The following is a 24,709-nucleotide window of genomic DNA, read 5'->3' as shown; positions in this document are numbered from 1 at the left end:
CTCCAGCTGATTCCTGTAGTGTATATACCAGAATATTCCTACCAGTTGTGGCTAAGATTTCCCCTCTCTGGAAACCGACACCAGCATTTGTCTTTTATATATATGTTCACTTTTTGGTACTATTTATTTCAATTAGAGTGACATGGTATCTGAGTGTCTTTCGGATTTCCATTTTTTTCATAACTAGTGGTGTTAACCAAGTGTTTGTAAACTTGTTTTCAATTTTATGTGTTCTTTGAAGAAAAGTTTATTCAGGTTCTTGGCCCATTTGCCATGGTTTGGTTATCAGTTTCTCTGTTTTTTTTGTTTTGTTTTGTTCTTTGCTAGTTAGTGGTGTCAGTACTGTATACCTTGTACCTTTTCCAAAACAACCCCTTATCAGCTGTGTGTTTCCCCAAACCTTTCTTCTCATCTTCAGGATGCTTTTTGTTTTCTTTATTGTTTCCTTTGTGAGTACAAGGTCTTCCTTTTGATATAGTCCCACATGTGTATAATTCCCTGGTTGCCTGTGATGTTGGTGATTAATCAAGACAAAACATACTCACTACTAAGGCAATCTTTTGTCAATGATTTTTCTCCCGTATTTTTGTGGTTTTCTGTTTTCAAACTCTAAACATCCATATGCGTTGTTCTAAGTATACACACATGCTAGGTTTTCTTTTCTTTTTTTATTTTTATTTTTTGTTGTTGCTTTTTTTTTTAGAAGGAATCTGGCTTTGTCATCACCTCAACTGCCAGAATGGAATGCAGTGGCGCGATCTCAGCTAACCTCAATCTCCACCTCCTGGATTCAAGTGATTCTCCAGCCTCAGCCTCCCGATTAGCTGAGATTACAGGCGGCATGCCACTGCGTCTGGCTAATTTTTGTATTTTTAGTAGAGAGCGGGTTTCACCACGTTGGCCAGGCTGGTCTCGAGCTCCTGACCTCAGGTGAGTCGCCCACCACAGCCTCCCAAAGTGCTGGGATTACAGGCGTGAGCCACTGCGCCTGGCCAGATTTTCTTTTAATAGCTTAATGATTTCAAGTTTCGCGTATATTCTGCCATCCGTTTCAAATTGTTGATGGTGTATTTTGTACCACAGGTGGCCTGCCTCATTCTTTTGCATATGGATATCCAGTTTCCAATACCATATATTGAACAGACTCTCCTTTCCCCATTGTGTTTCCTGGCATTGTTTTTAAATGTGTTTACTGTAGATGAATTTGGGTTTATTATTTGGCTCCCTCATTTTGCCCCTTGCCCTGTGTTTCTGTGGGCATGCCTGTAACATCGGTTGCATCACTATAGCTTTGAGATGTAAATAGGAATGAGGTCTATGATGCATCCAACATAGTTTGGATTTGTAAAGATGGCTTTGGAAACCCAGGGCATTTTATGATTCCATGGGAATTTTGGTAGTATTTATTCAAACTTTGTTGTAATTGCTGTATAGTATATGTATACGACTAGAGGATGCAAGGGACATTTTGACATAGGTACACACATTGTAATGAACAAATCGTGGGATTTAACATTCCTATTACCTAGTATAGTTATTAGTTATTTGTGGAGAAAAAATTCAGTCTTCTCTACCTGCTATTTTAAAGATTATTCTAGGATATTGTGAACCTATGAACCCTGCTATGCAATAGAACACTGGAATTCAGTCCTCTCATCTAAGGGTATCTCTGTACTCATTTCAGCAGGTGTGTTTCTCTGAACACCTGCTTTGCCCTTCTGCTTGCTCCCATGCTGCAGCCTCAGTGGCATTCTGCTCACCCTTGCCATGCTCCCTTGAGCCATGGGAGGCTGCACAAGCTGTGGCCTCAGACTGGAACTCTCTTCTCCCTGCCTTTCCCACATAATTCAGTTCTCCTTCACATCCCTCCTCATGTGTCGCTTCCTCAAGGAAGCTTATCCCAGATCTCTTTCACTAGATCAAATTTCCATTTCCTAATTGCATCTTCCTGGCTGTGCTTCCTGACACTTGTCACTGTGACAGTTTTATAGATGTGTTGGTTATATAGCTTACCACTGACTGTAAGACGACAGAAGTTGTGTCTGTGTTGCCTCACCGTTATATCTCCAATGCCTGGCATGTGGTTGAAGCTTAGTGAATCTTTATAAGTATGTAACTCTCTTCAGATACCTCTACTTAAAATTGCAATTCACCATGAAGCCACGGGAAAGAAGGATGGATTGGCATGGAAGGTGAATCTGCTTTAAACAGATATCTCTCTTACAAATCCATGGGTCTCTTTCCTATAATACTGTGACCCCAACTAGTAGGGAGACAGTGAAGCCAGAGAGTATCACAGTGGTTTCCTCCAAGGCTCTGAACTGCAGACCTGGACATACAGAAGCCGGAGTTTAAGGCAGGCCCTGAGCTCAGACTTTGGGTCTGTTTCCCACCTTATAATATGCATATATATTTTTTTGAGACAGGATCTCATTCTGTCATCCAGGCTGGAGTACAGTGGTGCAATCATAGCTAACCGAAGCCTCAAACTGGTGGGCTCAAGTGATCATCCTATCTCAGCATCCTGAGTAGCTGGGACTACAGGTCCCTGCCACAACACCCAGCCTTATTTTTTTGTAGACATGAGGTCTCACTCTGTTACCCAGGCTGGTCTTGAACTCCTGGCCTCAAGCTATCCTACCACCTTGGCCTCCCAAAGTGCTGGGATTACAGGAGTGAGCTACCATGCTGGCCAGGAGTTCTGTATATATTGTACATACAAGTCTCTTTTCAAATATTTGACTTGCAAAAATATTCTCTCCTTCTGTGGTTTGTCATTTCACTTTCTTGATGGTGTCCTCTGAAGCGGCAAAGTTTTGAGTTTTGTTGTAGTACAATTTATATATTTTTCTTCGTAGCTTATGCTTTTCTTGTCACATCTAAGAAAATATTGCCTAATCTGAAGTCACAAAGATTTGCACCCGTTTTCTTCTTGGAGATTTATTTATTTATTTATTTATTTATTTATTTATTTATTGAGACGGAGTCTTGCTCTGTCACCCAGGCTGGAGTGCAGTGGCCCGATCTCAGCTCACTGCAGCCTCTGCATCACGGCTTCCAGTGATTCTCCTGCCTCAGCCTCCTGGGTAGGTGGGATTATAGGCACATGCCACCATGCCCAGCTAATTTTTGTATTTTTAGTAGAGACAGGATTTTACCATGTTGGCTGGCTGGCCTCGAACTCCTGACCTCAGGTGATCCACCTGCCTCGGCCTCCCAAAGTTCTGGGATTACAGGTGTGAGCCACTGTGCCCAGCCTCTTAGAGTTTTAGCTCATAATTTGGTCTATAATCCATTTTAAGTCAACTTTTGCATATGATGAGGTAGAGGCCCAACCTTATCCTCTTGTATGCGAATATCTAGTTTTCCAAGCATCGTATATGGAAAAGACTATTCTTTTCCCATTTGATTGTCTCAGCTGACCACTGTTGAAAATCAATTGACCGTATAAGTGAGGCTTTATTACGGGACTCTGAATTCTACTCCATTGATCCATGTCTATTCTCATGTCAACACCACATTGCCTTGGTTACTGTAGCTTTGTAGAAAGTTTTGCAATCCAGAAGTGTGAGTCCTCCACCACTATTCTTCCTTTCAAGATTGTTTTGGCTATTTTGAGTCCTTGCATCTGTATGAATTTTTTTTTTTTTTTTTTTGAGACAGTCTAGCTGTGTCACCCAGGCTGGAGTGCAGTGTACAATCTCGGCTCACTGCAACCTCTGCCTCCAGAGTTCTAGCAGTTCTCCTGCCTCAGCCTCACAAGTAGCTGGGATTACACATGGCCCCCACTACGCCCAGCTAATTTTTTGTATTTTTAGTAAAGACGGGCTTTCACCATGTTGGCTGGTCTCAAACTTCTGACCCCAGGTAATCCATCTGGCTTGACCTCCCAAAGAGCTGGGATTACAGGTGTGAGCCACCATGCCTGGCCTCAAGTTTGTTGAGTATTTTTATCATGAAGGGGCGTAGAATTTTGTCAAATGCTTTTTCTGCATCTATTGAAATTACCATGTGGCTTTTGTTCTTTATTCTGTTGATATGGTATATTGCATAAATTGTTTTTCAGATGTTAAAGCAACCTTGCATTTCTGGGATAAATCCCATTTGGTCATGGTGTATAATCCTTTTTATACATTGCTGCATTCAGTTTGCCAGTGTTATGTTGAGGATTTTTGCATATGTATTTATAAGAGATAGTGGTCTGTGGTTTTGTTGTAGTGTCTTGGGTTTTGGTGTCAGAGAATACTGGCTTTGCAGAATGAGTCAGGAAATGTTCTTCATTTTTCTGGAAGAGTATGTGAAGAATTGCTATTTCTGAGCTTGGGCTTTTTCTGTGTTTAAAATTTTAAAATTACAAATTCAATATTTTGTTATATTTCTAGTCAAATTTTCTATTTTTTTTGAATCAGTTTTGGTAGTTTGTGTCTTTATAGGAATTTGTCCATTTCATATGTAAGTTATCTAATTTGTTGGCATATAGTTCATAGTATTTCCTTACAATTATTATTTCTGTAAGGTGAGTATTAATGTCCTCTTTTACTCCTGATTTTATTCATTTAAATCTTTCTCCTCCCCCCCACTTTTCTGATCATCTAGCTCAAGGCTTGATTATTTTGTTGGTCTTTTGAAGCTCAAGACTTATTTTGTTGGTCTTGTGAAAGAACAAAGTTTTGGTTTTATTAATTTTCTCCATTTCTCTTCTTTAGATCACTTACTTTTGTTCTAATCCTTATTATTTTCTTCCTTCTCCTTGCTTTTGGTTTCGTTTGCTCTTCTTTTTTTCCGAAATCTTCACGTGTAAAGTTAGGTTATTGACTTTCTCTTTATCTTTCTTCCTAAGGTTGGCGTTTACAGCTGTAGTTTTCCTCTAAGCACTGCTTTGACTCTATCCTATAAATTTTGATATGTTGTGTTTTCTCTATTGCTCATAGCAAAGTATTTTCTAATTTCTTTTGTGTTTTCGTCTCTGACCAGTTGGTTTTTGTTTGTTTGTTTTTTCTTGAGATGGAGTCTCGCTCTGTTGCCCGGGCTGGAGTGCAGTGGTGTGATCTCAGCTCACTGCAAGCTCCGCCTCCCGGGTTCACGCCATTCTCCTGCCTCAGCCTCCCGAGTAGCTGGGACTACAGGCACCCGCCACCACGCCCGGCTAATTTTTTGTATTTTTAGTAGAGACGGGGTTTCACTATGTTAGCCAGGATGGTCTCAACCTCCTGACTTCGTGATCTGACTGCCTCGGCCTCCCAAAGTGCTGGGATTACGGGCATGAGCCACTGTGCCCGGCCATGAAGTCCTCGTTTCATCTTCAAATATCCAACATCCTCATGAGGCCCTAGGCCCTAAGCTCCTGAGACCAAGGCAGGTATCTCTACCACCTGGGACTGTGCCAGCCACAGAGTGGGAACTTGGAAGATGTTTTCTGAATGAACAAATTCATCAGAAGAATACTTCCAAAAGAGGAAGAATACAGTGGCAAACTGATTTTAAGAAAAATGGGCCAGGCGTGGTGGCTCACGCCTATAATCTTAGCACTTTTGGAGGCCAAGGTGGGAGGATCGCTTTTGTCCAGGAGTTCGAGACCAGCTTGGGCAACATAGCAAGACCCTGTCTCTGAGACAAAATGTTAAGGAAAAATAGCCAGGCATGGTGGTGCACACCTGTAGTCTCAGCTGCTCTGGAGGCTGCATTGGGAGGATCCCTTGAGCCCAGGAAATTGAGGCTGCAGTGAGCTGAGATGATACTATGGCACTCCAGCCTGGGCAACAGAGTGACACGCTGTCTTAAAACAAAAGTGGGGGCGGGTCAAGGGGGGTGGCTCATGCGTGTAATCCCAGCACTTTGGAAGGCTGAACCAGGAGGATCATTTGAACCACCTGCTACAGGATATAAGCCTGGTCATGTTTCTCAACTCCTATGAGCTTTAGTTTCCTCTTTTATCGTAGATAATATCCATCCTACAAGTTAGTTGGGTGGGTTATAAACAAACTGTCTGGCACACAGTAGGCATTCAATAAATATTACCATAATTCTCACCATTATTATTTTAGAAGCCTGTTTCCACTCACATTGTAAGATTTTCCTGGTAAAAGCAAACAGTATTGCTTTCCTTTGTGTATAAATATCATAACCAAGAGTGAAACACATTGAACAAAAGACAAATGCTTTGCCCCGTATCAATTAATCCATTGAGGGCTGTCCAGCAATTTATATATAATGCTCACATACATAGCAAGCTCTGATGTGACTTATGTGAGCACAGGTACAGAGGCATTTGGTCTGAGGGATAGGGCAAGATAATCTAGGCAGTGGTGCTTTGGTTTATTTATTCAACAAATATTTTCTTTTTCGTACTAGAGAAAACTTTTTTTTTTTCACTGCCCAGGCTGGAGTGCAGTGGTGCAATCTCTGTTCACTGCAACCTCCACCTCCCAGGCTCAGTGATTCTCGTGTCTCAGCCTCCCAAGTAGCTGAGATTACAGGTGTGTGCCAACGCGCCTGGCTAATTTTTTTGTATTTATAGCAGAGACAGAGTTTCAACATATTGGCCAGGCTGGTCCCGAAGTCCTGACCTCAGGTGATCCACCAGCCTCGGCCTCCCAAAGTGCTGAGATGACAGGCATGAGCCACCACGCCCGGCCGAGAAACATGTTGTGCTATTCTTACATAAAATTGGAAGGCTGCAAGACAGCTTTTCAACGAATCTTTTCTGACCCTTACTCTGTGCCAGGCATTTTCTTAGGACATTAGATATAGTGGTAAATAGGACAGTTCCTACTTCCTTTTTTTTTTTTTTTTTTTTGAGACAGAGTTTCGTTCTTGTTGTCCAGGCTGGAGTACAATGGCGCCAACTCAGTTCACTGTAACTTCTGCCTCCTGGGTTCTAGCAATTCTCCTGTTTCAGCCTCCCAAGTAGCTGGAATTACAGATGTTGGCCACCACGCCTGGCTAATTTTTGTATTTTTGTACAGATGGGGTTTCATCATGTTGGTCAGGGTGGTCTCAAACTCCTGATCTCAAGTGATCCACCTGCCTCAGCCTCCCAAAGTACGGGGATTACAGGCGTCAGCCACCGTGCCTGGCTGACAGTTCCTGCTTTCAAGGAGCTCAGTCTAATGGTGGGGAGGCAGAGAGCATTTTAACCTACTTACTGCTGGATTGTTAAGGGTCAATTGCAGGAGGTCAGTTGGCAACCGTTGCTCAGTTCATGGTTTCGTTTGCATCCCTGACCTCACGTTCTTCTTGAACACCTTCCCCTCTCTCATTTAGCCTGGCTGGCTCCTATTTCAAGACTCAGTGCATGCTCATGGGTAGGAAGAATCAATATCGTGAAAATGGCCATACTGCCCAAGGTAATTTATAGATTCAGTGCCATCCCCATCAAGCTACCAATGACTTTCTTCACAGAATTGGAAAAAATTACTTTAAAGTTCATATGGAACCAAAAAAGAACCCACATTGCCAAGTCAATCCTAAGCCAAAAGAACAAAGCTGGAGGCATCATGCTACCTGACTTCAAACTATACTACAAGGCTACAGTAACCAAAACAGCATGGTACTGGTACCAAAACAGAGATATAGATCAATGGAACAGAACAGAGCCCTCAGAAATAATGCCACTTATCTACAACTATCTGATCTTTGACAAACCTGACAAAAACAAGCAATGGGGAAAGGATCCTCTATTTAATAAATGGTGCTGGGAAAACTGGCTAGCCATATGTAGAAAGCTGAAACTGGATCCCTTCCTTACACCTTATACAAAAATTAATTCAAGATGGATTAAAGACTTAAATGTTAGACCTAAAACCATAAACACCCTAGAAGAAAACCTAGGCAATACCATTCGGGACATAGGCATTGAGCAAGGACTTCATGTCTAAAACACAAAAGGCAATGGCAACAAAAGCCAAAATTGACATATGGGATCTAATTAAAGAGCTTCTGCACAGCAGAAGAAACCACCATCGGAGTGAACAGGCAACCTACAGAATGGGAGAAAATTTTTGCAACCTACTCGTCCGACAAAGGGCTAATATCCAGAATCTACAATGAACTCCAACAGATTTACAAGAAAAAAACAAACAACCCCATCAAAAAGTGGGCAAAGGATATGAACAGACACTTCTCAAAAGAAGACATTTATGCAGCCAAAAAATACATGAAAAAATGCTCATCATCACTGGCCATCGGAGAAATGCAAATCAAAACCACAATGAGATACCAGCTCACACCAGTTAGAATGGGGATCATTAAAAAGTCAGGAAACAACAGGTGCTGGAGAGGATGTGGAGAAATAGGAACACTTTTACACTGTTGGTGGGACTGTAAACTAGTTCAACCATTGTGGAAGTCGGTGTGGCGATTCCTCAGGGATCTAGAACTAGAAATACCATTTGACCCAGCCATCCCATTACTGGGTATATACCCAAAGGATTATAAATCATGCTGCTATAAAGACACATGCACACGTGTGTTTGTTGCGGCACTATTCACAATAGCAAAGACTTGGAACCAACCCAAATGTCCAACAATGATAGACTGTATTAAGAAAATGTGGCACATACACACCATGGAATACTATGCAGCCATAAAAAATGATGAGTTCATGTCTTTTGTAGGGACATGGATGAAGCTGGAAACCATCATTCTCAGCAAACTATCGCAAGGACAAAAAAACAAACACTGCATGTTCTCACTCATAGGTGGGAATTGGACAGTGAGAACACATGGACACAGGAAGGGGAACATCACACACCGGGGACTGTTGTGGGGTGGGGGGAGCGGGGAGGGATAGCATTAGGAGATATACCTAATGCTAAATGACAAGTTGATGGGTACAACATGGCACGTGTATACATATGTAACAAACCTGCACGTTGTGCACATGAAGTATAATAATAATAATAATAATAATAAAAAGAAAAAAGACTCAGTGCAGATGTCACCTCCTCTTGAAGCATTCCCCATCTCCTGGCCCACCACGGGAGGCTCGCATTTCCCCTTATGCTTCTAGTATTCTGATGCTTTCCATGGACTTCGTGATTGTCTGTTTAGATGTCCATCTGCCTTCTACACTAGTAATTCCTCCAGTGCAAGGAAGATCAGCTTTTTCTTTAAAACCCCAATAGCAGCCACCCCGGCCCCATGAAATGGCTAGTCCCCACCCACTCCCTGAGGCCATTTTGCAATGCTGCCCCTACTCTCTTCATCTCATTTTGCCTGAATAAGGGCAAATACAGATCAGAAGAAGACAGGATATGAAATCAAACTTTATTGAAGACTTCAAATAATGGAAGCGACTTTCAGTGAGGCAAACAAGAACAAAAGAACATAAGTATCCATTATTTCATTCACATGTTTCCAAAACTTCTGTGTCACGCATGATTCCATTCCTTGGTAATACTGCTGCAGTAAACGAGATGAAGTCCCTACCTTCAGGTGCTTGCGTTCTTATGAAGGGACCAGAGCAAATGGGTACATCTGAGAGTGATTGAAATCAAATGTGATTTCAGTGAGTGATAAGAGCTGTGGTTATGATAAATCAGGTTGATGAAATGGACAGGCTCAGGAATGGGGTCTTCAGTGGAGTGGGAGGAAAGATATTTGGCCAGATTTTCCCCTTAAACCAGGGTTTGAAGCCTGCTTTGCCAGATTGTAGTAGCTCCCACCTCCCCCACCCCCACAGGAATTTAACTGTAGGCCTTACAAATTTTGTAGGCAAACTCCTGTGAGGGTGGGGGGAAGCAGGAGCAAGTGCTGGAAAAGAGGGGGTGGGCAGTGGAAATCTCACCTCAGCTGCTGCCCAGATGGGCGTGAAGGAAGGTGTGGGTGCAACTTGCTGATGAGTGTGGAGCGTGGGGCCGCTAGACAGCTCGAGCTGGTGGGTCTGAATCACCCATCTTGCCTCACCTTTCCTGCTAAAGTGCACAGAACACCACACAAGCTGCCCGGTCAGCTCCTCCCCACCTCCCTGGAGGGGTCAGTGAGGGTTTTGTTTTTTTTTGTTTTTTTTTTTTTTCCCTGAGATGGACTCTTGCTCTGTCTCCAGGCTGGAGTGCAGTGACGTGATCTTGGCTCACTGCAACCTTTGCCTCCTGGGTTCAAGCAATTCCCCTGCCTTAGCCTCCCCCGTAGCTGGGACTAGAGGCATGCGCCACCACGCCTGGCTAATTTTTTCTATTTTAGTAGAGACGGGGTTTCACCATGTTGGCCAGGCTGGTCTCGATCTCCTGACCTCGTGATTTGCCTGCCTCGGCCTCCCCGTGTTCTGGGATTACAAGCGTGAGCCACTGCGCCTGGCCCACTGAGGGTTTCTTTGGGCGGTAACAGGAGATCATGTTCTAATTAAGTGTCATCTCTATGTTAATTACAATTCTCCTTCCCCAAGAATTGGAGACACAGGGACAGAGGAGATGAGCTGGTTTTGTTCTGTTCTCTATTTATGCACCGTTCCACTTGTGGCAAATTGCAGTGTTTTCACTTATAAAAATATCTGATTCTTCTGATGCCTCCGAAAATGATCCAGCCGACGTTTTGCAGGGTCATGTGCTTCTCACACTCCAGTCAATGATGCACCTGTGACTGGTTTTTTTCTAATCAGAGAGAACTTCGCATTTTAATTCTATTATTGAGGAAGGAAGGTGGACTGAGTTTGTAATCCCAGCTACTGGGGAGGCCGAGGCAGGAGGATTGTTTGAGCCCAGAGTTTGAGATCAGTCTGGGCAAGAGGGAAACCATGAACAAAAGAGAAAGGGAGAAATGAAAGAAAGAAAGAGCTCGAGGCCGAGGCGGGCGGATCACGAGGTCAGGAGATCGAGACCATCCTGGCTAACGTGGTGAAACCCCATCTCTACTAAAAATACAATAAATAAATAAATAAATAAATAAATAATAAACTTTATCTGCTGGGTGTGGTGGCTCATGCCTGTAATCCCGGCACTTTGTGAGGCCGGCGGGTGGATCACCTGAGGTCAGGAGTTCAAGATCAGCTTGGCCAACATGGTGAAACCCCATCTCTACTAAAAATACAAAAATTAGCCAGGCGTGGTGGTGGGCGCCTGTAATCCCAGCTACTTGGGAGGCTGAGGCAGGAAAATCACTTAAACCTGGGAGGCAGGCCGGGTGCAGCGGCTCCCGCCTGCAATCCCAGCACTTCGGGAGGCCGAGGCGGGCGGATCACGAGGTCAGGAGATCGAGACCATCCTGGCTAACGCGGTGAAATCCCGTCTCTACTAAAAATACAAAAAATTAGCCGGGCGTGGTGGCGGGCACCTGTAGTCCCAGCTACTCGGGAGGCTGAGGCAGGAGAATGGTGTGAACCCAGGAGGCGGAGCTTGCAGTGAGCAGAGATCGCGCCACTGCACTCCCGCCTGGGCGACAGAGCGAGACTTCGTCTTAAAAAATAACAATAATAATAAATTCAGAAAGGTTGACGTTGGTGCAATGCCGTCACCTAATCTGCAGTCCATACTTACAGGTCGCCAGTTTCCCTCCCAGTAGTGTCCTAGCAGCTCAGGCCTCCTCAGTTGTCAGGTCTCCTTCATGTCTTTGGATCTGTAGCAGTTCCTTGGGCTTTCTTTGTCTTTCATGACACTGACATTTTTGAAGAGCTCAGGCTCCTGGTTTGGCAGGATAGCTCTCTTTGGGTCTCTCTGATACCTCGTCGTGGTTAGGTCCAGATGACGCAGCTTTGGTAGGAGCACCTTGGAAATGATGCATCCTTCTCCTTGCATCTGTCGGGGGGACACGATGTCAGTGTCTTTCGTTTTCATGATTTCACTGGGCCACCTTCAGAAATAAAATACCTGGGTCAATATGGTGCTTTTCTTTTCTTTTTTTTGAGACAGAGTCTTGTTCTGTCACCCAGGCTGGAGTGCAGTGGTGCGATCTTGGCTCACTGCAACCTCTGCCTCCCAGGTTCAAGCAATCTCCTGCCTCAGCCTCCCGAGTAGCTGCGATTATAGGGGCCCGCCAGCACCCCTGGCTAATTTTTTTTTTTTTTTGTATTTTTAGTAGAGACGGGGTTTCAGTGGGTTGGCCAGACTGGTCTCGAACTTCTGACCTCGTGATCCACCCGCCTCAGCCTCCTAAAGTACTGGGGTTACAGTCATGAGCCACTGCACCCGGCCGAAAGTGGTGCTTTTCTAGTAACCGCTATCACATCTTACTTTCTCTGATCCTCCTCTACCCCTGGGCTTGATAAACGAGCTTCTTTCTGACTCGGGTTGAATTCTTACCTCACACTGGGACTCCTTCTGGGCCGGTCTCAGGGAGTCAGGACGCTTGGTCCACGCCGTGGATCTTGCCCTCATGCTGCTCCAGGCTCTCCTCTGGGCCAGCTCTTCAGTGAAAGGGTGGCCTGTCCCTCCACACCCGTGGGTGTTTCTCGTCAGGTGGAAGGAGAGACTTGAGAAAAGAAAGACACAGATACAAAGTATAGAGAAAGAAAAGTGGGCCCAGGGGACCGGCGCTCAGCATACGGAGGACCTGCGCCAGCACCAGTCTCTGAGTTCCCTCAGTATTTATTGATCGTTATTTCTACCATCTCGGAGAGGGGGATGTGGCAGGACAATAAGGTAATAGTGGGGACAGGGTCAGCAGGAAAACGTGAACAAATGTCTCTGTGTCATAAACAAGGTTAGAAAATGTGCTGTGCTTTGGTGTGCACATACATAAAAATATCTGGTGCATTAAAGAGCAGTATTGCCGTCAGCATGTCTCACCTCCAGCCTTAAGGCGGTTTTCTCCTATCTCAGCAGATGGAACATACAATCGGGTTTTACACGGAGACATTCCATTACCCAGGGATGAGCAGGAGACAGATGCCTTCCTCTTATCTCAACTGCATAGAGGCCTTCCTCTTTCCCCAATCCTCCTCAGCACAGACCCTTTACGGGTGTCGGGCTGGGGGACGATCAGGTCTTTCCCTTCCCACGAGGCCATATTTCAGACTGTCACATGGGGAGAAAACTTGGACAATACCTGGCTTTCCTAGGCAGAGGTCCCTGCGGCCTTCCACAGTGTTTTGTGTCCCTGGGTACTTGAGATTAGGGAGTGGTGATGGCTTTTAACAAGCATGCTGCCTTCAAGCGTTTGTTTAACAAAGCACATCCTGCATAGCCCTAAATCCATTAAACCTTGAGTGGACACAGCACATGTTTCTGCGAGCACGGGGTTGGGGGTAGGGTTACAGATTAACAGCATCTCAAGGCATAAGAATTTTTCTTAGTACAGAACAAAATGGAGTCTCTTATGTCTACTTCTTTCTACATAGACACAGTAACAGTCTGATCTCTCTTTCTTTTCCCTACACTTCTGCTCTCCCCATAGCTCATTTCCCCGTTTCTCTCAGTTGGCTCGACCCCCTGATCTCTGTCCCTTATGAGGCTGGGCTAGCACCCGTCCTGGAACAGTCAGGCCCTGGTCTTTTGTTCTTTGACTCTCTTCTCAATAAGGGTCACTTCTCTTCTGCCCGAAGCTGGTGGGCCTCCATGGTGCCCTTGATGGCCAGGGTACTGAGAACTCAAAGGCAGGCAGGAGTGTCAGGGTTTTTCTCTCCAGGCTACAAGCCACGCTCAGCTTTTGGGTGGCAGAGGGACGTGGGGGCATGGCTCATCACCAGGGAGAAGGGGGAGCCTCCAAAGTCTGCTTTTGCCAGGAAAGAAATTGGGGATCTGCTGGGGCTGCTTCTGGTAGCGTCTGAGTGGCATGTGGACCAGGTACCCTGGTACTGTACGCCTAATAGCACCCGCTGTCCCTGTCTCCCCCGCAGGGCACCCTCATCCAGCATCGGACGGAGCACCTGCTGCACAGCAACATGACCAGCGGTGACATCCTCCTGTGCTACATCACGGTAAAGGCTTCCCCAGGCACCAGCCTGTGCTACATCCAGTGAAGGCTTCCCCAGGTTGCTGCCCTGTGCTATAAACAGTGAGGGTTTCCCCGGGTGCCAGCCCATGACACCCGGTAAGGGCTTCCCTGGGGTACTTGCCTGGGCTACACATGGTAAGGACATTCCTGGGGTGCTGGCCTGTGCTACACACGGTGAGGGCTTCCCCAGGATGCTGACCCGTGTTACACACTGTAAGAGCTTCCCCAGGGTGCTTGCCCAGGCTACACACAGTAAGGGCTTCCCCTGGGCGCCGGCCCGTGCTACACCATGGTAAGGGCTTCCCCGGGGTGCTTCCTGTGCTGCACCTCAGTGAGGGCTTCCCCAGGGCACAGTGTCAAGATGGCCCCGCTCCTCCGCCCACCCTGCCTCAGCAGCATGGAGTCCACACCTTGAAACCACAACCCCAACTTCAGGTGTTAGAGGGCTTCCTGCCCTTGTTGAGCCCTGAAAGACAAAAGGTTAGGACAAGTTAAAGGAAGTGTGTTTTACCCCAGAGGGGAACTCAAAACATCAGGAGCTTCCAGAATGATCTAGGTGCAGGTCCTGGGCGGTGCTTCTGTGCTGAGTTTTTATGCCAAGTGGAATGCCACAGGCACGTGCCTGACCTGTGAGGTCAATGCCCAGGGCCCTTCTATGCCCCTTGTGAGAGACTCCCCGGGACCTCACACAGATGCAGGAGGGGGACAGACCCCTGGGACCTCACACAGATGCAGGAGGGGGACAGACCCCTGGGACCTCCCACAGATGCAGGAGGGGGACAGACCCCTGGGACCTCACTCAGACACCGGTGAAGGGGACAGACCCCTGGGACCTCCCACAGACACCGATGAAGGGGACAGACCGCTGGGATCACATGCAGACTCAGGAGGGGGGGACCTTAGGTGTGTTTTTGACGTGTGACTGTGGAGAGGCCACTCCCGGCTCTCTGTGACCAGCTGTGAATTAACATGGTTCTTGGGACAAATGATTCCGTTTTCTTTCAGCTGCAGGGATTTGCTCTACAACCCCTCCCATTCCCAATCCCTAACGTAGAATACCGGTGCCAGCCGCACCCCCACCCATGAGCCCTCGTGTGCCGGGTCCTTTCTCAGATGTTTCAGAGCAGGAAGCCCGGGCAGCAGCATCAGTGCAGCGTCCTTATGGAGCTGCAGAAAGCTCCCAGCAGCTACGAGGACGCAGGATTCGGCTGCCTCCCTGGGACACGGCAATTTAAAATGTCAGGGTCTTGTATTGAGAGGAAAGATACAATGGAAAGAACTCAAAAATTTGGAGCAGTTTTCTCAGAGGCATTTCATTTTTACTGGAAGGATCCTGCTCACTAAGAATCAGGCAGTTAGATTTTTCCTTGGAGCAGCTTGACCCACCTGGATTCTAACAGCAGCCTCGCTGGCAGTTTCACATCCTGCAGCCCTGGGCCCAGCCTGTACTGTGACCCACCTGTCCTCCCTCCCACCTTCCCTCCCTCCCTCCCTCCTTTCCTCTCCCTTCCTTTCCTGTTTTCCCTTTGCTTTCTCCCCTCTTTTTCCCTTTACCTTTCATCTTTTCTTTTGATAGAGTCTCACTCTGTTGCTCAGGCTGGAGTGCAGTGGTGATCATGGCTCACTGCAGCCTCGACCTCCTGGGCTCAAATAATCCTCCCGCCTCAGCCTCTAGGAGTAGCTGAAACCACAGGTGCACTCCACCACGCCTGGCTAATTTTTAAAAAATTTTTTTCTAGAGGCCAGACATGGTGGCTCACGCCTGTAATCCCAACACTTTGGGAGGACGAGGCAGGTGGATCACTTGAGGTTGGGAGTTTGAGACCAGCCTGGCCAACACGGTGAAACTCTTTCTCTACTCAAAATACAAAAAAGCCGGGCATGGTGGTGGGCGCCTGTAATCCCAGCTACTTGGGAGGCTGGAGTGGGTGGATCGCTTGAACCCAAGAGGCAGAGGTTGCAGTGAGCCGAGATCGTGCCACTGCATGCCAGCCTGGGTGACAGCGAGACTCCGTTCTAAAAGAAATAAAATTGCTTTTCCGTAGACACAAGGTCTCACTGTGTTACCCAGGCTGGTCTCAACCTCCTGAGCTCAAGTGATCTTCCCACCTTGGCTTCCCAAAATGGTGGGATTACGGGTGTGAGCCACAATGCCTTGACTCAGCTTTCAGCAGCTTTGTTGGACAGTGAGGTGGCCAGGAATGCTGTGCTGCTCCGGGCTTCCAGGCACTGGTTTCCCCTTTGGTGAATAGTTCCTTAATAAAAGAAACTGAACGGGTACGTTGAGACCTGTTCAGAAAGCAGCTCCATGGCCAGGCGTGGTGGCTCATGCCTGTAATCCCAGCAGTTTGTGAGGCTGAGGCAGGAGGATCCCTTGAGGCCGGGACTTCAAGACTAGCCTGGACAGCAAAGAGTGACCTCATCTACAAAAAATAAGAACATTAGCTGGGCGTGGTGGCTCACACCTGTGGTCCCAGGTATGTGGGAGTCTGCGGCAGGAGAATCACTTGAGGTTAGGAGGTTGAGGCTGCGGTGAGCTGTGATTGTGCCACTGCACTCCAGCCTGGGTGACAGAGTGAGACCCTGTCTCAGGAAAAAAGAAGAAAGCAGTTTGACTAGAGACCTTTGCCTGTGTCCTCGTGTCCTTGTGCCCTCTGCCTCTGTGAGTGGGAAGTAGGTGTGGGTGGGGCTTCCCAGGGATGTTGGTTTTGGGTCACTGTCGCCTACGTGAATTGGGGACAGCCCTAGGCTGCAGCAGGTGGGAGGCAGGTTCCTGACGTAGGCTAAACCACGTCGCTCATGCCGTAGGTGACCTGCTGGCCTGGCGCTCTGTTTCATCCTGAGTCCTGCGAGCTCTTGTCCAGGGGTTCTGACCCAGGGCTGAGAACCACTTGGGGTTGTCACATGGCCACCGCATCCCCGCCCTCTGAGATTCTGACCTTGGGGCTGTGGGGCGAGGCCCAGGACACCCAGCCACGTCCGCTCCAGTCCTCCCAGGCTGGGCGCATCCCCCGTGACCTCCTTGCCTCCATGGTGGGGTTGGGGTGCTCCCTGTTGCCCTCCAGGGCCAAGATTCCTGCTGGAACTTCCCCCTTACTCTGTCATGGTATTTGTTTCGCTCCAGGACCACCCATGGAGTCTCCCTGTCTAGATGAGGGTGCTGTGAGTGTATCTGCACCTTCTTGCCTTAACGTTTTTGAAGTTAATAATAGTTTTCAATTAAAATAAAAAAACTTAAATCTTCTTGGATATGGCAAAAATTTCAAGCAGCCCCAGTAGGATGTGTGGGGAAAGGCTGGGTGTCTCCCAGGGCCCAGAGGCAGCCATGCCAATCATTTTCATTGCCTCAGTGTGGATCGTTGCCTCTGTAGGCGTGTGTGTGTGTGCACGTGTGCGTGCATGTGTGTGCGCACGTGTGTATGTGAGTGCATGTGTGCGTGTATGTGTGTGTGTGCATATGTATGGGCATGTGTGTGTGAGCGTGTGTGTTTACATATCTGTCCTTTCCTCTGGACTGACAGGGTTATGCTGCATGCTTGCTTTGTATGAACAATGTCTTGGAGACGGTTCCATGTCAGCCCAGACCTCCTTCTTTGGAGACGGTTCCGCGTCAGCCCAGACCTCATTCTGTTTCATGGCTGCTTAATTGCTTCCCTCATCCTGCTGGGGCCAGGCGCTGTTCTGAACGTCTCTTGTGAGTTCATTAACTGCGTAGTGGTGTGAGTAGCATGTGTGCACCTCCTGTGGCCTTTCTTGTGTCGGTAACACCTACATTGCTTTGTCTCTGTCACCAGCAAGTGAGCAACAGACGTTCTGTGACACGTCTTCATGCACATGTGTGAATATGTCTGTGCGATCCATTCTTAGATGTGGAGTTGCTGGGCCAAAGTGTCATGAGTTTGAAATGGGCAGTTAGCACCAACCTGTGGCTCCATCTTAGGTGGTTTTCCAGGGACACAGGAAGCTGAGGGGCAGCTGCGGGGGGAGCTGCCTGGTGCCTGCTGAAGCCACACCCCTCCTGTCTTTGCAGGTGGGCTGGATGATGCGGAACGGGATGGTGGAACTGGATGATGTGGAACTGGTCGGCTGGATGGTGTCCATTCGGGCCACAGGAGTGGCCGTGGTCTTGTACGATGGCTCCCCCTGGTGCCCGTGCCCAACATGCTCTGGGACCTGGTTGACAGGATAGGGTAGGTACCAAGATGCTGTGCCCAGAACAAGGGATAGGCAGCACCAGGAAGGCTCCTTGGGATCAGATGCAGAGCCGTGGCTGCCTTCTACCGAGCTCGGGGCGTCTCCGGAATTCTCTGCTTTTGTTGATGTCCCCTCTCTAAGAGGAGGGATGTGGGAGGTGCCAGAAGCGGAAGGTGAAGCTGTTAAGGAGGGAGGGACACCAAGGACCAGGGCCTTTCTCTCTAGAGTGAGGGCTGAGAAAAATCCCATGGACAGCGTGTGATCTCATTTCTTTTAACAATCTATTTCTATTTTTAAGATTATTTTTTAGTAACAATTGCGCATATCGTAAGGCGCACAACGTCGTATTTTGCTGTGTATGCACATAGTGAAATGAGGACTGCAGTCAGGCAAATTCGCATTTGCATCTCCTCACACAGTTACCTTTTTGTGTTTAGCAATGAAAGTGCCTGAAATCGACTCTCAGCAAAGTTCCAGCACTTGCACAGTACGGCGTTGTCAATTGCAGCCATCGTGCTGCATTGATCTTATCTCTGTAGTTGTGGCATTTCCCAGCAAAAGGAGGAAAACTGAGGGTCACTTAGAGTTCTGTTTTACACACGTTCTTCAGACTCAGGAGTGAGATTGTGTTCGTCCATTTTCATACTGCTATGAAGAAATACGTGACACTGGGTAATTTATAAAGAAAAAGAGGTTGAACGGACTCAGAGTTTCACATGGCTGGGGGGCCTCACAATCATGGAAGAAGGTGAAGGAGGAGCAAACGGATGTCTTCCATGGCGGGAGGCAAGAGAGCATGTGCAGGAGAACTGTCCTTTATAAAACCATCAGATCTCGTGAGACTTATTCACTATCGAGAGAACAGCATGGGAAAAACCTGCTCCCATGATTCAGTGACCTTCTATGACACATTACAGTTCAAGATGAGATTTGGGTGGGGACAACCAAACCATATCAGAGATGAAGTGAGGTGAAGGCTGAACGCACAGGGGAGATGTGTGGATAAGTTCATGACGGGCGGGTGCAGAACCTGTGACTGGGGGCTGCGTGGCATTTGGATTTCCTGCCACCTTTCTCCTGAGCCCATTGGCAGGAGGAGAGCCCTGCTTGTCCCTAGCTGTCCCTTGGGGCTGGCGGCCACCTGTCTTCCAGGTTTCTCCTCAACTCATCATAATAAACTGAGTGCTTCCTGGGGCCCCTGGAGGTGGTCACTTTTTTCCTGTAGCCCTGGCTGGATGGTAGACAGGAATCCCATGAGCAGAGGCGGGAGCCAGTTAGGAGAGACACATCAGGTACCCTCCCAGTGCCTGAGAATTATCCAAATGGGGATGGGTACGGTGGTCCCTGCCCCCACCCCTTATCATCATCATCATCATCATTAGAAGGCATCAGAACATCTAGTCTCATCAGCACTTTGCTGATGAATTAATTACAGTCAGCTGGCGTGTTCTGGCCACTATGGTCTTGATCACCCTTGGCCTAATGACAGTGTTTCCAGAGATAAGAATGTAGAAGTTGGCCGGGTGTGGTGGCTCACGCCTGTAGTCCCAGCACTTTGGGAGGCCGAGGCGGGCAGATCACGAGGTCAGGAGATTGAGACCATCCTGGCTAACACGGTGAAACCCCATCTCTACTAAAAATACAAAAAAAAAAAAAAAAAAAGCCGGGCATGGTGGCAGGTGCCTGTAGTCCCAGCTACTTGGGAGGCTGAGGCAGGAGAATGGCATGAACCTGGGAGGCGGAGCTTGCAGTGAGCCAGGATCATGCCACTGTACTCCAGCCTGGGCGACAGAGCAAGACTCCGTCTCAAAAAAAAAAAAAAAATGTAGAAGTTGCCAGAGCTCCAGAAACAACTGTGCTCTGATGTCCTCATTACTCTACATCTGATTCTGTTCATGAGGGAATAGGAGCCACTCATGTTTGTAAAGCCTTGGCTTTTAACATTTTAAATATAACTTGGCCAGGCCTGGGTAATATTGAGATCCTGACATTTGGCTCACAATCTTAGTGAGGAAGGCTATTTCCTAATGAGATTGTTTCCAGCGAAGGTTAATCAAATCCCCGGGAACTTGAGATGGCTCTAGAATCTTTACCTTTTCACCCTTATGCCAGGCTCCAGGTGGCGGAGCTTTTGTTGTTGTGTGTGGGAGGCATGCACTGGATCAGGGGTTACTGGAGAGGGATGGAGAGGGAATGTACATCAGTGGGGCCTAATGCTAATGAGATCCAAGGATGAAGGGTCCCAGGGAGACCCTGCTGTGTGTGCATGGGTGCGAGCCCGCGTGTGTGCGCAAGTGCGTGTGAGAGTGCGTGTGTGTGCATGGAGTGTGATAATGTGAAAGGGAGGGTGTGAGTGTGTATGTGCGTGTGTATGTGCACATGTGTGAGTGCAAGTGAGTGCATGAATGTGTGCATGGGTGTATGCGTGTATAGGTGCGGGTGTGTGTGTGCATGCAGTTGTGAATGTATGCTGTACATGTGGATATATGTGTGCCTTGTGTATGTGTGCACACATACATGAACGAGCGTTCACAGCACGGTGGCTGGTTCCATGCCGTCATCAGGGGCCCTGGGTTGGCCAGAGCACCAAGGCTGGCTGAGGTGTGGTCATGCTGTCGCAGGGCTCCCTGTGGATGTCGCCTTTACCCTGCCTGGGAGAGCGTCTTGTGCAGTTTGGTGAGGCAGGTGTGACTCGGTACCCAGGCAGGGGCTGCGGGTGAGGGGCTGTCAGAAGGATGCAGGCTTCAAGCCACTGCCCTGGTCGCCACTGGCAGTGAGAGGGAGCCGGTGCTGGGCGGGGCAGGGTGCTTCAGCTCAGCTCTGTCCACCTCCTGGAAACTGAATGTTGTGCAACAGTTGAATGCAGTCATGGCAAATCCTGTTATGTGACAAGAGGAGCACAGGGCAGGCACAGTCCTCACGATGCTGTCTCAGGGCCTCTGATTAAATCCCATGTCTGTTAGTAAATGTGGAGTGAGATGTCTATTGATTACTGGCATGTCAGCTCCCAGCCTTATTGACACTTTTGATAAAAGAGCATTTATTTTGTAGGCACAGACAAGATAATTTTTTTTTTTTTTTTTTTGAGACAGAGTCTTGCTCTGTCGCCCAGGCTGGAGTGCAGTGGTGTGATCTCGGCTCACTGCAAGCTCCGCCTCCCGGGTTCACGCCATTCTCCTGCCTCAGCCTCCCGAGTAGCTGGGACTATAGGCGCCCGCCACCACACCCAGCTAATTTCTTTTTGTATTTTTAGTAGAGACGTGGTTTCACTGTGTTAGCCAGGATGGCTACGATCTGCTGACCTCGTGAGCCGCCCGCCTCAGCCTCCCAAAGTGCTGGGATTACAGGCATGAGCCACCGCGCCCGGCCCAGACGACATAAGACGAATTTTATTCTTCATGGGGGTGTGTTGCTAGGCTCCAGTGCGGGGAATATTCTGGATAGAATTAGGGCCAGGACCCCGGGGACTTTGCCCAGGTTTGCTGGTAGTGGAGCAGGTGTGGATGTTGTCTGGAATGCCCGGTGTTGTCCGTCTCTGAATGGGGCCGTCGTCTAAGATGGTTCTAGAGGTCAGGGGCCTTGCGGGCGAGCAGGCTTGTCCTTCTAAGGAAGTGCATGGGTTGGGCAGTGCTCTGCTGGGATCTACACCCCGTGTATGCTGGGCTACGTGCTCTGTGCCAAGCTCCCTACTGGGCCCTGGGGGCCACACAGCAGCGACCTGGGGCCAGCACTCTGTCCTCATGGGCTGGTAGTGGGAGGGGGAAGGTAAGGAAATGAGAGAGGCCGATCTTGGGCTCTGAGGAGTGCTGTCAGAAACTAGTTTTGCAGGACTGGGGACATGTGCTTCAGGCAGAGGGAACCACCAGGACCAAGTACCGGAGCTGGGCCTGAGATGCATGTGTTGTGGAAGCTGGAAGGGGCCTCCTGGGGCCTGAGTGCAAAGGGCTGATGTGAGATTGGGGACAGGAAAGAGGGGTCAGAGAGGGAGGGACTTTTGGGGCTGCTTGGAGGGTGAGTTTTTCCCCGAGTGGAATGGAACAGCAGTGGACGCTTTGAATCAGGAGAGCACTGTGATCTGGTTCATGTTATTAAAAGGGCAGTGTAGACTGGGTGTGGTGACTCATGCCTGTAATCCCAGCACTTTGGGAAGCCGAGGTGGGCGGATCACCTGAGGTCAGGAGTTCAAGGCCAGCCCAGCCAACATGGTGAAACCCCGTCTCGACTAAAAATACAAAAGTTAGCTGGGTGTGGTGGCGCACGCCTGTAATCCCAGTTACTTGAGAGGCTGAGGCAGGAGGATCACTTAAACCGTGGAGGCGGAGGTTGCTGTGAGCCAAGATCACGCCACTGCACTCCAGCCTGAGTGACACAGAGACTCTGTCTCAAAAAAAAAAAAAAAAAAAAAAAAAAACAGGGTGGTGTAGCACCTGAGTGGAGAAGCGAGTGTTGCAGGGGCAGGGGCAGAAGCTGGGAGACTCAGGTTGGTGGAGCCCACAGGTGCGCTGGTGACCCTGGAGGGGCTGCCTCTAGGCTGATCCACACCTGGCTCTGCCCAGGGCTCCAGGCAGTTGCAGGCACTGGGTCCCAATGGTTTAGGGCCCTGACGCTGTCTCATGCTTCGGTGCAGTGACCCCTACAGTACTCGCTAGAAATAAGACGTGGCATGAGTGCCCGCAGGTGAGCTCCCATGCTTCCATGAGCTGAATGGTGTTGCATTTCCTGACTGTCTTAGGTGCACCCTGGAGGTAGATGGGGGACTTTGCCGTTTCTTCAGACAAGCAGGGCTGTGACTCCCAGGCCGGAGAGCACCACCTCCGAGTGCTGGTGGAGCCTCACCCAGATCGGGGTGTGCAGAGTCTTGCCTGCACTAGACGTGCTTTAGAACCACAGAGAGCCTTCGAGTTTTCTGGGAGTGGGCAATGGGCGGATAAGCTACATAAAACCCGGGTGGTGTTTGGGCGGGGCTGTTGGAGAGCTTTGTACCCGTAGCTGGAGGCGGTCACTGTTGTCCAGGGCCGGGTGATCACCATCAGAGTCATGAGGTCTCCATCCTCTGTTATTGATACTTGCAAAGGGAGTGACACCTTCATCCTTGGCTGTGATGTTGAAGTAGTTAATCAAGCTCTGGGTTTGTGAAAGAAGCGTGGGGGATGGTGGGAGGAGCTAGTCTCCCTCTCCCAAAACTCTAGCCATCTCTAGGGTACAGTGGTGGCTTTGTCGGTGGCAGGGTGGGTCTGGGGAAGTAAAAGAACAAAGGTGTGGGAGATGGAAGGACTAAGGTAATCCGCCTCCTTGCATGGAGGGAGACCCACCCTGCCATTGCCTTAGCCACGCCCAGCCAGTTTTGAATTCCAGGACATTCTGTGCCACGCTGCCTCACAGCTTCAGACAGCGAGTTCCATGGCAGTCTTCCCTCCCTGGGACGAGCCTTTCCACCGAATGTGCGGGGACTGAGGTTCTACTGCCCATAGTGACACGGAACGGTCTTAATCTCACAGCCTCCTCTGGGCCCCAAAGAGAAAAATGTTCTTTAGTTGGGAAGATCAGGTTTACATGTGAAGGGCTGCCTGGTTGGAAGAGAAGCTGAGGAAGGAAATAGCGTATTAGACGGTGCTGCCCTTGAAAACGCAGTGATGTATATTCAGCAGCGTGTGTCGTTCGCTGAGCACAAATGTTCATGGAACTGTGGATTCTAAACGTTCAAGAAGAGCTGCACTTTTCTAAATTTCATAGAAATGTGAACTTGTTTAAGAAAAAGGGATGGGTAGAGGGTTTCACGTATGGCACATGTTTTAACAAAGAATTCTCCCAGCACTTTGGGAACCAAAGCAGGAGGCTCACTTGCGCCCAGGAGTTGGAGGCTGCAGTGAGCTGTGATTGCACCACTGCACTCCAGCCTGTGGCACCAGAGGGAGACCCTGTCTCAAAAACAAAACAAAACAAACAAGCTAATAATAATTCTGTAGCACTGTCTTCATTGGTGAATGAATGTGTGAGGATAGAATTTGAGGGGTCTTAATTTTATGGCCTCCTTTGGTCCCCCAAGATAAAATACACTGCAGCTGCGAAAATGATGGGTTCTTGTGAAAAACTGTTTTACGTGAAGCCTCATGGTAGAGGGAGCTGGCCCTGCATACTGGTATCAGCGTAAAGAACAGTCAGGCGTGCCTGTGAACAAGGCAGGTGCCGTGACTCAGACTCCAGTAAACACGAAGTGTGAGTTCAACCCAGAAAAATGCTGTCTCAGGTTTTGCAGACTTGTCAGAAATAAATCACGAACTTTAGGAAGCTTTGGTGCAAGAGCCTTGAAGAATTTTCTTCAAGGTGTTTTCTTTCCTGCCTGCACCCTAGCATCCTGGTAACCAGGGCGAAGTGGCTGTCGGTGCTGGAAGAGAAGGCCGTGAAGCTGGGTGAGTGTGCCTCTTTAATACTCATTCCCTGTACTGCCAATCAAGGCAGTTAAATCCATCCTATTTCCTGCTTGTGAGTGAGGCTTCAGGAGCTGGGTTTAGTTTTAATCTTTTGGTGATTCTTCACCCCAGTGGAAACCCACCATCTCCAGATGCCCCAGACACATCCAGCCATTAGAAGTGCAAGGATGAAAGTATTTGTTTAGATGGAAATATACTGATGGACATTGAAATGTGGT

General features: G+C 48.4%; 1 pseudogene; it reads left to right on the top strand.

Moving 5' to 3' along the window:
- Positions 1–12,554: 12,554 nt before the first annotated feature.
- LOC471812 (acetoacetyl-CoA synthetase-like) overlaps positions 12,555–24,709 on the top strand; it is a 33,779-nt pseudogene continuing 21,624 nt past the window's right edge.

Source organism: Pan troglodytes, chromosome 4 (assembly GCF_028858775.2).
Source record: "Pan troglodytes isolate AG18354 chromosome 4, NHGRI_mPanTro3-v2.0_pri, whole genome shotgun sequence".
In the NCBI taxonomy this organism is placed as follows: domain Eukaryota; kingdom Metazoa; phylum Chordata; class Mammalia; order Primates; family Hominidae; genus Pan; species Pan troglodytes.
Note: the sequence above shows the minus strand (reverse complement) of the source record. Positions and strands in the feature narration are given on the sequence as shown.